The sequence below is a fragment of the Erinaceus europaeus genome, chromosome 17 (genome assembly GCF_950295315.1).
Source record: "Erinaceus europaeus chromosome 17, mEriEur2.1, whole genome shotgun sequence".
NCBI lineage: Eukaryota > Metazoa > Chordata > Mammalia > Eulipotyphla > Erinaceidae > Erinaceus > Erinaceus europaeus.
Window position 1 is genome coordinate 59,244,985 of NC_080178.1, and position 16,883 is coordinate 59,261,867.

Here is a 16,883-nt window from a genome sequence, read left to right on the forward strand (position 1 = left end):
GTCAAAGATTAGATGTCCATAGGTGTGGGGGCTTACTTCTGGGCTCTCAATTCTATTCCACTTGTCAGTGTGTCTATTCATGTTCCAGTCCCAAGCAGTTCTGAGTTCAATGGTCCTATAATATAATTTGAGGTCTGGGAGTGTGATACCTCCAGTTCTGTTTTTTCTTCTCAAGATTGCTTTGGCAATTCTAGGTCTTTTCTGGTTCTAGATAAACATTTGTAGCATTTGTTCTATTCTCCTAAGAAATGTGTTTGGGATCTTGATGGGGACAACATTAAATTTGTAGATGGCTCTGGGTAGTATCCTCACTTTAATGATGTTAATTCTTCCAACCCATGAACATGGAATATCTTTCCATTTCTTTGTGTCTTTTTCAATTTCCTTGAGTAGTGAGTCATAATTTTCAGTGTACAAGTCCTTCACTTCTTTGGTTAGGTTTATTCCTAGATATTTTATTGTTTTTGTTGCTATAGTAAAAGGAATTGATTTCTGGATTTCAACTTCTTCTAACTTAGTGTTTGCATAGAGGAATGCCACAGACTTCTGAATGTGAATTTTGTAGCCAGACACCTTACTGTATTGCCTGATGATTTCCAAAAGCTTCTTGCTGGATTCTTTATGTTTTTCTATGTATACTATCATGTCATCTGCAAATAGGGAGAGTTTGACTTCTTCTCTTCCAATCTGTATGCCTTTAATTCCTTGCTCCTGCCTGATTGCTATGGCAAGAACATCCAACACTATGTTAATAGTAATGGTGATAGTGGGCAGCCCTATCTAGTACCTGATCTGAAGGGAAATGCTTCTAGGTTTTCACCATTGAGTTTGATGTTGGCTGTAGGTTTGCTATATAGAGACTCCACTATCTTGAGGAATTTTCCATCTATTCCCATTTTTTTTAGAGCTTTGATCATAAAGGGATATTGTATTTTGTCAAAGGCTTTCTCTGCATGTATTGATAATAACCATGTGGTTTTTGGTCTTGCTTTTATAGTTGTGGTGGATCACATTGATTGATTTGTGTATATTAAACCAACCTTGCATCCCTAGGATAAACCCCACTTGGTCATGATGAACAATCTTTTTAATATACATGGGCATTGACTTGTTGATCCATACTCCCAGCCTGCCTCTCTCTTTCCCTAGTAGGGTGGGACTCTGGGGAAGCAGAGCTCCAGAACACATTGGTAGGGTTGTCTGTCTAGGGAAGTCTGGTTGGCATCATGGTAGCATCTGGAACCTGGTGGTTGAAAAGAGAGTTAACATACAAAGCCAAACAAATTTTTGACCAATCATGGACTAAAGGCTGGAATAGTGCAGATGAAGAGCTGGGGCGGTCCTCCATTTTGTAGATATCAAGTAGTCATATTTTAGTTATATTCCAAAGGGCCTGTGGCTATAGTATTCTTTTTTTTTCCTGAGTCTGAAATCTGATATGCAGATGGATCCAAGTTATTGTCTGGAGAGATGATGTCATAGCTGGAAAAGGGAATAGCTCATCTTTTCATGTGACATTGTCCTGATAAGTTGTGAATTCCTTGAAGGTGGGTGGGGTTATGTTCTCAACTATATATATAGTCAGCCACCTAGCATGGTGCTGACAGGTATAGGGTAAGGACTGACTGATTCTTTCATTTGAAAGACAATTTTTCCATTGCTGATTAAGTAAATAATTGATTTAGTTATTTATTTATAAGTAAAATATTTCTCTTCTATAACTTAGACACATAGTTGTAATAAATGATAATAGATGATATTGTTTTAATCTGAGGGTTAGACTGTTCAGTTGACAGAGAGGCAGTTGCTTCACTTATCTGTGAATTAATTCTGGGTGGGCCTGATTTTTGAACTGCCATTTTAGCATAATATACAAAGAGAAAAAGGTCCTCATACACACCAAGAAAGATGACAGATGTCATATCTATGAAAGTCCAATTTATAAAAATTACCATTAAATTTCTGAAATTCAAGTATGAAACTATCCTTCAGCAGTCCATTTTAGTAAATAAAGACTAAAAAAGCCAAATCAATTTTTTCAGTTTGACAAAAGGATACCAAACCATGTCTATGTAACTTCTCAGAGATTTTATACAATATTATACTTAACCCTACTTGAGGGAAAATTCTTTGACTTTATAAAGTGTATAAATACATCCTACGTATTTACCATCAATATATTCTACAGCTATACTACTTGTTTTACTATACATGACATTTTTTTTACTATAAAATACTGACATTTTCCCAAAAGCTGTGCAATGTGAAATTAAAAAAATGACTTTATTGTTATTATTAATCATGAAATTACTGAAGATGTAGTAGTGGGTTGTTCTATTTTGTTTTCCACAGCTGGATATACTATATAACAATCAACCTCCTGGATATAAACTTATCCTGGGAGAAAATATGAGTTCTTATTAATCTTGTTGTTGTTGTTACTACATTGCTTTGCATTTAGAGAATTAAGTATATCTGTGACATTTAATGGTTTCACCTTAAAGTAACCTCCAAAAGGAAGGAAAACTTTTGGGTACTTTCAAAGGTAACTTTAAAGTTATTTTGATATCCTTGGGCAGAAATTCCTTAGAATAAGATACTTAGCCAAATAGCAGCACAGTCAGCATAAGAGATTCTTCCTGAAAACCATTTAGCAACATTACACAGAGGAATATCCAAAACTCAAATGCTGAGATATGAACTGCACCTTCATTATCTGCACCACCACAGATTCTTATTACATCATGAAATGCAGTTCAGAAAGTATTAACGATCTTATTTCTCCACCATTTTGTGTTTTTCAGAGATATGTAATTTCTTACACTGTTTATGACTTCTGACAAAAAAAATAAGTAATTTATCTTTAAATATCTTTCTATTTAGAAAATGTAAGAGGGTGGACTGGATATATTTGCTGATAAAAAGTATTTGAAATCATTTTCTAAAGAAACCACACATTAAAATATGTATTTTTAGCAAAACAAACTCTCCCTCCCAGGTCTTTGTTGCAAATCTCCTAGAATTTCAAGCTACAGTGCTTTCTTGCTAGTCTTTTAAAATAAAACTGTCCTGAATTAATACACATGTAATTTACTCAGCAATCTGAAGTTCTATTTAAATCGAGGACAGGTCTAATTGCTAGTTCTTTTTGGCTGACTTCTGGATGTTGCCTATGGCACCTGGTCTACAAAAGCTTGCACATTCTTTCATTGATTAGCGTTTGTTCAAAAATATATATTCAGATGTATCAGGAAGACAAGGTACATACAAAATAAGAATACAGCTTACCACCCTTCTTTGAAGTTTTTGTCAGAATCTTAAATATTCAAGAAAAATACTGATAGAGTATATTTTATATATTGAAATTGATAGTATTCTATGTGTATTTTTCAGAATGCTGTCCAATGTATACATTTTGAGGAACTCAAGGAGATTATCAGAACAAATTAATGTGAATTGCATGCTTAGTAGGTTATAATTATGTCTTATCAAAAACTCAACTTTTAAAAATCCTTTAGTCTTTAGAAATATGGTAATTGTCCCCCTTCTCATGTAGTTAATTATAAATTGTAGGAAGAATTAAGTTGGCTAAAATTCTTCATTGCCCCACCCCACTTTGTCTCTATGGTAGCAGCAAGAAGAAAATAAGAATAGAAGTAAATTTGCTTTGATTTTTCTAAATGGCATTTCCTTCCTCAAACAATGGACCTTATTTTGCAGACCTGAAATTTTAGGTACTTCTTATTAACTATTAATCCAAGGCAGATATTTTTATAGATAAAAATTATGTCAGAAAAAAATAACTTATATTAGAATTTATAATCTTTTATGTTTCTGTGACAGTTTGTGACATTATAGATAATTCCTGCAAATAAAGACTATCCATTAGTTGGCTGCAGTAATAGATGCTGCCATTACTTCTTCCAGTAAGGGAATGTATAATTTTAATGCATTCCTCTTGTCTCAATTTGTTATGTCAGTAGAATAAAGGACAGGACACAAATATTCATGGTATTTAAAGTAACTTATGGCACTTTTTAAAATAATTGAACTTAAATTACTATATTTTATCTAGCTTCATAGTACTAAGTCAACCATGGAAATGTCTGGTGCTTTAGGGAATATAATGGACATAGTCCCACAAAATGCTAAAATACCCTTTTAAAAAATTCTCAGTAATATTTATGAACCTTATTACATTTATTAAAAATATTTATGGACCAGTAATTTACAATATGTGGTCCCAAACTGCATAGTCACCTATAGCTTCTACATAATTATCTTCAAATTGTCATAGTATTTTAGATGTTCTTTTCAGTTTGAATTTAAATTCTTGATGTTTTATAAGCACTTTCTTATAGTTTTTTCTCATCCAGTTTGCATGGTGATCTTGTGAGATAAATATTGTTACTTTACTCAGAGGTGAGAAAATCAGTCTAGAGGAGCTAGCTTAGGCAAAAATGCCTGAGTGACAAGATAAAGATTAATACTTATATTACATAATATATATTAATAATATTGCTATTACTATATGAACTGGACCTTGAGTGAAATATATATATATATATATATGATTCTTATAATAATTTTTTAAACTGAGTATTAATTTATTCAGTTTATGTGTGAGAAAAAAGTCAGAGAGACTAGTGATATAAAGTCGCAGATTTAGAAAATTAAAAATTTGACATTCTAATTAGGTCTGATAGATTCCTCATGGTATTAAGCACTCCCCAACATTATTGTGGTGCTCGAGTGAGTAAGTAACATATGTAATGTGCCTGGAATCTTGTAGGCACTTCAAAAGTATTACACTATACATATGAACATGCCTTCTGAATCTAAATTTAGGAGCCTTCTACTGGGAATGTGAAATGTCAAGTGACTGTCATGTACAATACAAATTTTAATGCAATAACCATGAGAATTCAATCTACTACATACATTATAATTTATTAACCTAGGTATCTACATAGCTATAGTATTATTTTGCTATGGAATGTCTAGTCCTCTTATTCAGGGATGAGCCACACCTCCTAGCTATGGTAAACTGCATAAATACCTACCAGGAGTTCCAAGAAATTTTGGAAAGCATGACTCAATATCACTGCCCAATGAAAAACCCTCACTCTTAGTATTCTGTGGACAACAGGTCAATAATGTGTTTGTCACTGTTGTTTTCGTTTACAGAGAAGGTAAATGTATAACTCACAGCATGGGCAGAGCCATAGTAAAGATTTCTTTAGAAAAAATTAGGATAACTGAGAAAATAATAGGAAGTAAATAGAGGATAAAGTTGTTGAAGGAATGAAATCATGCATTACAAAGCATGAAGAATCATGCCCACTGTTAAATGAAGTTGACAGTAACCATGAATGTGTTTTGTAGCTGTGACTTGGTACTTTGAATAAGCAGAGCTCATTGGATGTAGTAATAGAAGATTCCATGAGGACTCCCCATTGAGAGCATAAAACTTCCTAGTGTCACCAGATCCTATTCTCTGTTTTGTAATTTATTTTGTTTTAATTTTTTAGCTTCTTTTTAAAAAATTTTATTTATAAAAAGGAAACACCTACAAAAACCATAGGATAAGTTTTAACCAAGGTATAGCTGAGTTAGTCCTGGCTTATGGTGATGCCAGGGATACTACTGTCTAGGTGAAAACTATGTTAGTCCCATGACATTTCACTTAATTGCAAGGAAAAGTCTTGAAATCACTTAAAATTGCTAATGCCATTTCAATTTACTGATTAAAATTATTCAGTCCCAAACATTAATAATCAATCTGAATACTTTCCCAGATGGCATAACTGTGTTGGGGAGAAAGATGCAATAGACATCTCTTTTCTTCTTCATTTGCTAGTTGGTTAAACATCCTCCAGGTCTGAATGGAATGTTTTTATTGGACTGAGGTTATTCTATTTTTTTGTCCCCTGAGTCTGGCATGTAGTAATAATGATGATAATAACCACAAATATTTGATGTTTAGTGTTATTGATGTATAGAGATATTTCTAAGACTCTTACTTGTGTCAATTCTTTTATTTTATTAATAATATAATAGTGTTTTACAAGATTATAAGATTACAGGGTTATGGTTCCATGTAGTGCCACCATTCTGTGCCCCGTCCACAGCCCCTTAAGCATAACCACTATAGTTTTCACAAAGTCTTAGAAACAGTTTGAACACTTTTTAAAAATAAGTTCACATGATTCAATGCACATATAAGCAAAATCATTGGTAATTCTTTCAGAGAACTGTAGGTTACTTGGTAACAGATGATAAATTATAGCAGTAAGTGTCCGTGAACACAACATACTGAAAGATAAATCTGACTATCTCTCTTCCCCCACCTCACATGTTTTTAGTTGCATAAGGGTGGGAAGTAGCACAATCAGTATGCAAAAAGACTTTTATGCCTGAGGTTCCAGGATTTCAGATTCATCTCAGGTTACTACCACAAGCCAGAGTTAAAATGTGCTGGGTTGAAAAGAAGGAACAAGATGAGAGAGAGAGAAAGGGAGAGGGAGAAAGAAGAGGGAGGGAGGGAGGATGAACTGTAGACATCTTGCATAGAGAATAGCACTGACCCATTTTCCCTTTTTGTTTTTCTTTGGGGAGCGAGGGAAGGAGTAGTAGAGATACCACTGCACCGCTTGGTAGTTTCCATTGTATTGTGTTCCCTTGTAATAATAGGGTTCAAATCCAGCCCTTCATTCATGGTAAAGCCTGTGTTCTCCTGAGTAAGCTGTCTTCCACTCATCCCCTATTCCAGGTCATTCTTACAATAGTTTGTCCCAGAAAAACCATCTATTTCAAATATAAATAACACAGAAGTTGAATATACAACATTCAGGCAAAATGCTATGTGTTATAAGAAAACTGGCAAAAAAAAAACCCCTCCAGTATATGAAAAAAAAAAAAACTAGGAAAAAGTTGTTGCAAAGTAGATGAAACATAATACATAATATTGGAAAATGAATTTTAACTCACATAATAAGTAACAGAAATAAATATATGCATTCTAAAGGAAGAGATAAGCTGATATCTGGAAGTGGTGGTTACTCAGAAGGAAAGGGTAAATAAGAAATGGTACTTGCAGAACTCTGTAAATGAATACAGGAAAAAAAAACAATGAAATAATTTCTGAAATAGATAACAGGCTAAAGAAACTCAAGGTAATTTATCTGTTAAGAAGGATGAGGAAAAAAGGTGTAATAAATATTTAAAAGTTTTAGAGGGAAAATGACATCAGTTAAAAAGGCAGAGGTCAAGTGACATGGTATCATGGTGCCTGATGTTCCTTAATCAGAGCCCTAGTCTTGCATGAGTGGTGGGTGGGGAAAGATCCCATACCTCCTTCTGCTCTTCTCATACTGTTTACTGAAAAGTGGAACTCTGCTGCGAGGTTAAAATCACTTTTTCAACTCGCAGGGCAGTCTAACCCTGTTCACCAGTTCTATATGGCAGCTGGGGCACCTTAGAGTTTAGTTGACTTCCATGCTGCTACAAGGGTACAGTGCTCAGTTCGCTGGTTCCCTGGATGGTCCCTGGGGTTTACTCAAGAGCTTGTGGTTTGTGGCTTTTACATCTCTAATCAGTCGTTCAGAACTCATTTTCCTAAGCCATGTGTTTTCTGAATTAGTTCTGTGAGGGATCTTTAAATCTGTTGTGTGGATTTGTAGCAATAGTAAAAATGGTGCCCACCTGTAATGTAGAGCTCTGTGTGTCTCTACTTGAGTCTGCTTTTCTTTCCTTCTGATCCTGCTGTCCACTTGCAATCACCAACTTTCAGAAAGTGACTTTTTTTTTTTTGCTCTGATGAAAGTAATTGAAACATTTTATTTTAATATTTGTTTTCTGAGGGAGAGCCTATTTCCTGAGATTATATCACCATAATTCTGCCATGGAAATTTGTGTAAATTCTGTTAATCTTCATAATTAAGGCCAAGAGAGGACTAGCAACTTGTTCAAAGTCACCTAACAGGTCATTTAGTTGTAAATGTTGGCTCTAGGATTTTAACCTAGGTAGTTTGACTTCAGATTCTCTCACATGGTTTTAAGGAATTTCCCTTCCTGGGATTCTCTGACTAAAGCTAAATTTAGATGATGTACTTCTTCAGTCCCAGGTTTTGCAGCAATCCACTGCATACAAAGGTTGTCTTGCCAGGCATCACAGTTAATCCAGAAAGCTCTTTCACCTTCACATACTCTTTTTTTTTTTGGCCTCCAGGGTTATCGTTGGGGCAGGCTCAGTTCTCAGTGCCTGCACCATGAATCCACCACATTCCTGGAGGCCACTTTTTTTTCCCTTTTGTTGCCCTTGTTGTTACTATTATTGTTGTCGTCATTGTTGGATAGGACAGAGAGAAACCGAGAGGGGAGGAGAAGGTAGAGAGGGGGAGAGAAAGACAGACACCTGCAGACCTGCTTCAACACTTGTGAAGTGACTCCCCTGAAAGTGGGGAGCTGGAGGCTCGAACCTGGATCCTTACGCAGTGGGTAAGTGCCATGTGCACTTAGCCCACTGCACCACTGCCCGGCTCCACCTTCACATATTCGTAAATTGCTGACTGGGCTAGATAAAGTCATTGCTTTTGAATTAATGAGCAATTTCTGTGTTACACTCAGAATTTTCAGCTGGATACTAATTCCATTGTACTAGTGTCCCAAATTTAAGGAAGTTATATCAAACTCTAGCCATAGTCTCAAATATCACTGACTCCTCTTTTACTCTCTAATTTATTTCACGTTACAAAATACACTCATAATTTATCCATGTTGTTGCATATAACTATATTTCCTTCTGCTTTTGTGGCTGAGTAGTATTTTCTTTGTTCTATGTTGTAAAACTTTTCAAAAGTTCTCTTAGCTCTTGTATGTGTGGAGCATGTATTTGTGCTCCAGCACATACATATTTGGCTTAGAAATAATAAAATGTCTCCAATAACTTTAATAACATGAACTAACTCAAAATTATATTAACATGAATAACTAAAACTTTAAATATAATTAATAATTGCATTTACAAGATGTTTAATGGATAATAACAACTTTAAACACAGATTACATTTGTTTTGTCATGCAAAAAGCTATATAGTTTCCTCCTTGGGCTTCATGGTTTAAACTCTGTTTCTTCATCTGTTTAAAGAGTTTTGGAAAAGATGAGAAACTGCGAAAGGGTGTGGAACTCCTTTCACCACATCCTGCAGTTCACTCACTGCAGTGTAGATATATGTATGTAGGAGAAGCTGAAGTCAGCTTTTTTTGTAGGGTAAACTTGCTCCCTGTCTTTCCTGATCCTTGGTTTCTGAGACCCAGAATGGAATTATTTCCCTCTCCTTGCCCTTAACCCTCATAAAATCAAATTGGAAAATTGAATCTTCTCTGTAAACCCCTTCTTCAACTTTACCAATCTTATTTAAACATCCTAATATTTATTTATGTATTCCCTTTTGTTGTCACTGTAGTTATTGTTGTTGTTATTGATGTCGTAGTTGTTGGATAGGACAGAGAGAAATGGAGAGAGGAGGGGAAGACACAGAGGGGAGAGAAAGACAGTCACCTGCAGACTTGCTTCACTGCCTGTGAAGTGATGCCCCAGTCCCCACCTGTAGGGGGAAAGCTTCATGAGTGGTGAAGCAGGGATGCAGGTGTCACAAGCGGTGAAGCGACTCCCATGCAGGTTGGGAGTCCGAGGCTGAAACTGGGATCCTTATTCAGGTCCTTGGTCTTTGTGCCACGTGTGCTTCACCTGCTGTGCTACCGCCTGTCTCCCGCATCCTTGTCTTTTACTTCAATTTTTTCCTCTGCATAATTTTCCATGATCATTGATCATTTCTTACTCTTGCCCCTAATATGGGTGAGATAGGTCTATTTGATCTTCCATGTCATGTTTTAGTTAAACCATATTAGTAATGTTATTATTGCCTATCAGTTTGTCTTTTTCCTCAAACCAAGAGCTCCAGACAGAAATTGAGTCTTGACATGTTCTTATTCCTTATACAATAGCCAACACATACTAATTTCTCAGTGAATGTGACTGACTGAGTCAGCGAAGGGTCCTAGTAGTAATCCTGATTTGAACGTAACCCAATATATTGTATTTTCAAAAACTGGGGAAAATCTTAAAGAGGAAGTATTATTTAAATATTTAACTTTAGACTTCTCCATGTACTATGGTCCTATGTAATATGTTTGATAAGTGAATCAATAGAAAAATGAATGCATGAATAAGAGGATAGTACTATCATGCAACATTTAACTCAGAAAAAAATGTATGAGTATGAGAGTCATTTCACTGGGAGTGTAAAAACAAAATCTTGCAGCTCTTACTCTACATTTGAAAGAACATGCTATTTTGAATGAGGCATTTAGGTCAACATCTTGTTTGGATGAATCAGTTCTCACTCTGCTATGCACAAATTTGTACTGAGGATTAAATAACTAAATTCTGTATTGGTGCTTTGCAAACTCCAGTGCACTCTAAGAGATGTGACTCTAATACATAGAAATTTCCTACTCATTCTAAAGATAAAATGGGATGAGAAGAAAGTCTTCAGAATTTTCTTATTCAAGTGATTGTCACTGTACCCATTCTTGATAGTGACAGTTACATAATAATTCTGAATTGTAGTTATCCAACACATCTACTGATTTGCTCAGAATATCCTGGAATAAAACATAACAAAATGCTAAAGGAGAAGGAGAGGAAGAGGAGGAGGAGGACAAAGAAGAAGAGAAAGAAGAAAGGGGAGAAGGGGACAGGTGGTGGCGTACCTGGTTGAGTGCACACATTACAGCACCTAAGGGTCCAGGTTCAAGCCCCTCATCCTTACCTGCATGGGGGAAGCTTCATAAGCATTGAAGTAGTGTTGCAAGTGTCTCACTCTCTCTCTTCCTCTCTGTCTCCCCCTTCCCTCTCAGTTTCTCTCTGTTTCTATCCAAAATAAATAATAATAAAATTTTAAAAATATATCTTAAAGAACGAAAAGATAGGAGATAACTGAGAAAGATGAGAGACTAGGAAACAGCATCCTGTCTAAATAGAAAATTATTTCCAAAAGACCAAAGCTAATTTTTTAAAATTTATTTATTTATTTATGGAAGGAGGAGAGAGAAAGAACCAGACATTACTCTGGAACATGTGCTGCCGGGGATTGAACTCAGAACCTCATGCCTGAGAGTCCAAAGCTTTATCACTACTTCACTTCCCAGACCACAGTCAAAGATCATTTTAAGGACAGGGTGTTCTGCCTTTTAGGAGAACATGTTTTTCAAAGTGAGTATTGTAGGTCTCTTAATCCTGATCAGATAACATAATAACAGTTTTCAGATACAAATATCCAGGGTCAATGGATTAGAGATAGAAAGGAAAGGGAAATCTTTGTATTTGTCATCAACTTCTGTCCTAGATACTTGCTTAAAAGAGCCAGACAGATCCTTGAGGGAATTCTAATATTCTGATATTCCCTCTAGGACTTTTATTTTTTAAGCTAAAAATAGATATGAAAGTGTCATTTCTCTAATATTTATACACTATTCAATTGTTTTTACCAGATCTTCTAATGTCTGAGGACATAATGATTAGGCAGTGTCCTCTGAATCTGCTATTTTATAATGCTCACGTTAAGTGTTAAAGAGAAAACATATCAAAGAGATAAAATAAAAATGTCTAGGAAAGAGATATTTTTTCACTTATTTACTTCACTTACGTGACACTTGTCTTTAGAAGTGAAAAGGTTGGTAAAACCTGAGCTTGGGGGGTTTAATAACCACACTTGAATATTAGGTTCTTTAAAGACCATCTGTTGCCTTTGTTATCAGACAACAAACGTATGTCCCTTTGTCCACTCATGGGGCAGGTGACACATGATCCCAAAAGATTACTCAGAGACATAAATTTTGTGTCTAACTGATACCCTGGAGGCATCTGCTTTGAATGTGCACCCCTATAGAAGGGCAAGCAAACAATGGAGCAGCCCCTTTAGGGCCAGCACCTTTTAATAGCAAGTTTTTTTTTTCTTATTTCCTAGTCTTTTTTATTAGTGGTTTAATAAAGATTTATAAAATTATAAAATAAGGGCATAATTCCACACTATTCCCACCATCAGAGTTCTGTTCCCCATACCACTCCAGCAGAAATAACTGTCATAGTTCTCCCAAGGTCATAGATATGAGGTATACATGTATACGTATGTATGTGTATGTATTTGGTTTTGTCCATTTTTATTCACTTCTTTTTTTTTTACTTATCTTTTTTATTTTATTTTATTTTATTTTTTTATTTAAGAAAGGATTAATTAACAAAACCATAGGGTAGGAGGGGTACAATTCCATACAATTCCCACCACCCAATCTCCATATCCCACCCCGTCCCCTGATAGCTTTCCCATTCTCTATCCCTCTGGGAGCATGGACCCAAGGTCATTGTGGGTGGCAGAAGGTAGAAGGTCTGGCTTCTGTAATTGCTTCCCCGCTGAACATGGGCATTGACTGGTCATTCCATACTCCCAGTCTGCCTCTGTCTTTCCCTAGTAGGGTGTGTCTCTGGGGAAGCTGAGCTCCAGGACACATTGGTGGGGTCTTCAGTCTAGGGAAGCCTGGCTGGCATCCTGATGACATCTGGAACCTGGTGACTGAAAAGAGAGTTAACATACGAAGCCAAACAAATTGTTGAGCAATCATGGACCCAAAGCTTGGAATAGAGGAGAGGAAATGTTAGGGGGGGTACTCACTGCAAACTCTAGTGCACTTCTGCTTTCAGGCATATATTTTGCAGTAGTTTACGGATACGTGTGAACATCTGCTCTCTCTCGCAGAAACTGGTGTATATCTAGGTGTTGGGACTTTGTTAGAAAGTGAGCCACCTGAGATGAAATTAGAGTGTACTATGAAAGGAAAGGTCTCACCCGAGTAATGAAGTTGAAGGGTTGTCATTCCACACGTGAAGTCTCTGGACACAGTCTGAAGTGAAGCATGTTGAGGTGGCAATCGTTGTGTTGGTTAGGTTGTGATCGGCAGATGCAATATTATTTGATATGGATTGGGAGAGGCATACAGGAAAGTGGGCCCTATCCAAGGGTTCCAGGACTGGGGGAAGTAGAGGCTCCATATTGGAGATGTGAAGTTCCTGCTGTCTTAGGGTTCAAAAAGACAATCGATAGTTAATGTTATCATCACATTATTTGGTAATTGGGTTAACTTTGAAAAGTCCTTTTGTTAGGGTTTGCTGTAAAGTACCCAGTATCTTGTATATAGCTGTGCTATTGGTTGCTTCTGATCTACTTGGTCTAGGCTTTTGAGAGAGTCTGCATATCAATTATATAGCCTGTATATTGAAAAGATTCAGTTTGTGTTTTGAAAAACTTTGAGACATACAATTAATTAATTTCCCCCTCTCATATTAATTAACTAGTGATTTATATGACTACATTTTACTAGGAGTGTACATAAACACCATTCCCACCACCAAAAGACTGTGACCCATCCCTCCCACTGGCCCAGGAAGCTGCATGTCTACCCCTCACCACTGGGTTTTTACTTTGGTGCCCTACTTACAATTTGGTCAGGTCCTGCTTTTAGTTTCCCTTTCAGGTCTTCTTAGTCAACTTCTGTTGATGAGTGGGATCATCCCATACTCATCTTTATCTTTCTGACTTAGCTCACTTAACATAATTCCTTCTAGCTCTGTCCAAGATGGGTCAGAGAAGGTGGGTTCATTGTTCTTGATAGCTGCATAGTATTCCATTGTGTATATATACCACAGATTTCTCAGCCACTCATCAGTTGTTGGGCACCTGGGTTGCTTCCAGGTTTTAGCTATTATGAATTGTGCTGCTATGAACATAGGAGTACACACCTCTTTTTGGTTGGGTGTTATGGAGTCCTTGGGGTATAACCCCAGGAGAGGAATTACTGGATCATATGGAAGGTCCATGTCTAGCCTTCTGAGAGTTTTCCAGACTACTCTCCACAGAGGCTGTACCAATTTACATTCCCACCAGCAATGTAAAAGGGTTCCTCTGTCCCCACAGCCTCTCCAGCATTTGTTGCTGCTGTCTTTTTTGAGTCACTACTCAAGGAAATAGAAACTGATACCAAGAAATGGAAAGATATCCCATGCTCATGGATTGGAAGAATAAATATCATCAAAATGAATATTCTCCCCAGAGCCATATACAAATTTAATGCAATACCCATCAAAATTCCACCAAGCTTCTTTAAGAGAATAGAACAAACACTACAATCATTTATCTGGAACCTGAAAACACCTAGAATTGCCAAAACCATCTTGAGGAAAAGAAACAGAAATGGAGGCATCACACTCCCAGACCTTAAACTATATTATAAAGCCATCATCATCAAAACAGCATGGTACTGGAACAAAAATAGGCACACAGACCAGTGGAACAGAATTGAAAGCCCAGAAATAAATCCCCACACCTATGGACATCTAATCTTTGATAAGGGGGCCCAAAGGATTAAATGGAAAAAGGAGGCTCTCTTCAATAAATGGTGCTGGGAAAACTGGGTTGTAACATGCAGAAGAATGAAATTGAACCACTTTATCTCACCAGAAACAAAAATCAACTCCAAATGGATCAAAGACCTAGATGTCAGACCAGAAACAATCAAATACTTAGAGGAAAACATTGGTAAAACACTTTCCCACCTACACCTCAAGGACATCTTTGATGAATCAAACCCAATTGCAAGGAAGACTAAAGCAGAAATAGCAAGTTTTATAATATAGCATGAATTTCAATTTACAAAAGCGTTGTTTCAACAGGAAGCAGAAAAGCAATGGGGTATATGAGTAAACAGCTTTAGGATTCAGGAAGCAGTAATTGAGTTTTACACCTTGTCAGTATCTTTATGGCTACCTGTCCCAAAAGCTACTCATTCTTCTTTAGCATAGTAAGGAGTCAATTAGTCCAAGGGCTTTTCCCTCCTGAATGTCTTTGTCACCAACCCACATCCATGTTTGAGGAGTTTGCAGATAACTACTGGTATTAAGGTCTTCCAAGGCTGGCTCAGTTCTTAAATATACATCAGGTCTGAAATCATCAGATATCTAGTTAGAATGTAGTTATATAGTGGAGAGGAAGTGTTAGGGAGGTACTCACTGCTTCCCTGGATTGAAGACCCCACCAATGTGTCCTGGAGCTCAGCTTCCCCAGAGACACACCCTACTAGGGAAAGACAGAGACAGACTGGGAGTATGGATCAACCAGTCAACGCCCATGTTCAGCAGGGAAGCAATTACAGAAGCCAGACCTTCTACCTTCTGCAACCCACAATGACCCTGTGTCCATGCTCCCAGAGGGATAGAGAATGGGAAAGCTATCATGGGAGGGGGTGGGATATGGAGATTGGGTGGTGGGAATTGTGTGGAGTTGTACCCCTCCTACCCTATGGTTTTGTTAATTAATCCTTCCTTAAAAAAAAAAAGAATGTAGTTATATAAAGGAAAAACTATATTACACAGCAGTGGTAGTTCAGAATGTAAGGACTCTCAACAGGAGGATACATCTCTTTGGGGAAGAAAAATAGTAAGGTGTTGGGAAGGATATGAATTTTGGGAAAGATTGATGGGTGAATTTGGTATTTCCTCACCCCCAAAATACAGTTCTCTCATTTTACACATCAAAAGAGTGAAACTGAAAGCCACAAAACAGTTATTTATTTATTGAATAAGAACAGAAATGAGAAGGGAAGAGAGAGAGAGACATCTGCAGCACTACTTCACCACTTGTGCAGCTTCCCTGCTGCAAATGGGGACCAGAGGCTTAAACCTGGGCTCTTGCAAATAGTAACATGTACTCAACAGGGTACACACCACAACCACCAAAGTTGTCTGTCTCAGTTCTTTTACTTCGCAATGATAATCAGTATTGTTCTCACACATCTTAGAAATAGTTTGCTGGCTTCTTTTTTCCCATAACTTTTTTAGTCAGTCATCTGTTTGTTGGGAACATGTGTAAGCCTGATAGAGCTTAGGGAGAACCACCCCCGTCCTTGGATGGAGGTCTGAGAAGATAACCTCTTGGTAAGTCTCTCTCAACCGAGGTGAGCATAAGGGGGGAAACTCAGACTTGGTTCTTTCCTTCTTGACTCTCAGGCCCACAGAAGCCCCAGTACTTCTCTCCATTAACCACAGGCCACATGGCCACAGATTCACTTATTTAAAGTCACCTTCTGATCACAGAAGAACACACCTTATCACACACTTCATCACACATCTCAGATCCCAGACAATAGAAATTCCAAACTATATGGCCTTTTGATATCCATCTTCTTTCTATATCACCCTATGGGTTTAACCCCTATGCTTCTCTCAGATACCTTTGGATAATTAAGTTGCTTGTGTCATGGAGAATAACTGTCTTGTATTCCATCAATTCCTGTCATACCTGCCCCCACCTTAGGGGCATGCTGACCGTTAAGAAACCTGTAATTTCTGTCATATTTCAACAATAATTAACTTCATTGCTTTTCTATTTAACTCATGTCCACTTTGCTACTAAACGGACTCTAGGATTCTGGGATTCTAGGACTCAGACTCTAGGCACACTAAGAGTCCCCTGGTGTCTTTTACTTCGTGTCACCCCTGTCGTGAGCGAGAAAGAACCAGCCCATTACCTTTCCCCTGGAGACCACCCCGCCGGAGAGGGAGAGAGATACCCTGAAATCTGTTGATAGACATTAAGGCTGCTTCCACTCTTTGGCTATTGTGAATAATGTAGATTTGAACATAGGGGTGCATATGTTCATTCAAATTAGTGTTTGTGACCACTGGATAAATGCCTAAGAGTGGTATTGTTGGATCATACAATAATTCCATCTTATTTGTTTTTTAAATTTTCTTATTTATTTATTGGATA

General features: G+C 37.1%; 1 protein-coding gene across 6 annotated transcripts in view; it reads left to right on the forward strand.

Moving 5' to 3' along the window:
• The window catches only part of DLG2 (discs large MAGUK scaffold protein 2), a 1,912,587-nt gene that overhangs the window by 375,485 nt on the left and 1,520,219 nt on the right, over positions 1-16,883 (forward strand). The window lies entirely within an intron of this gene.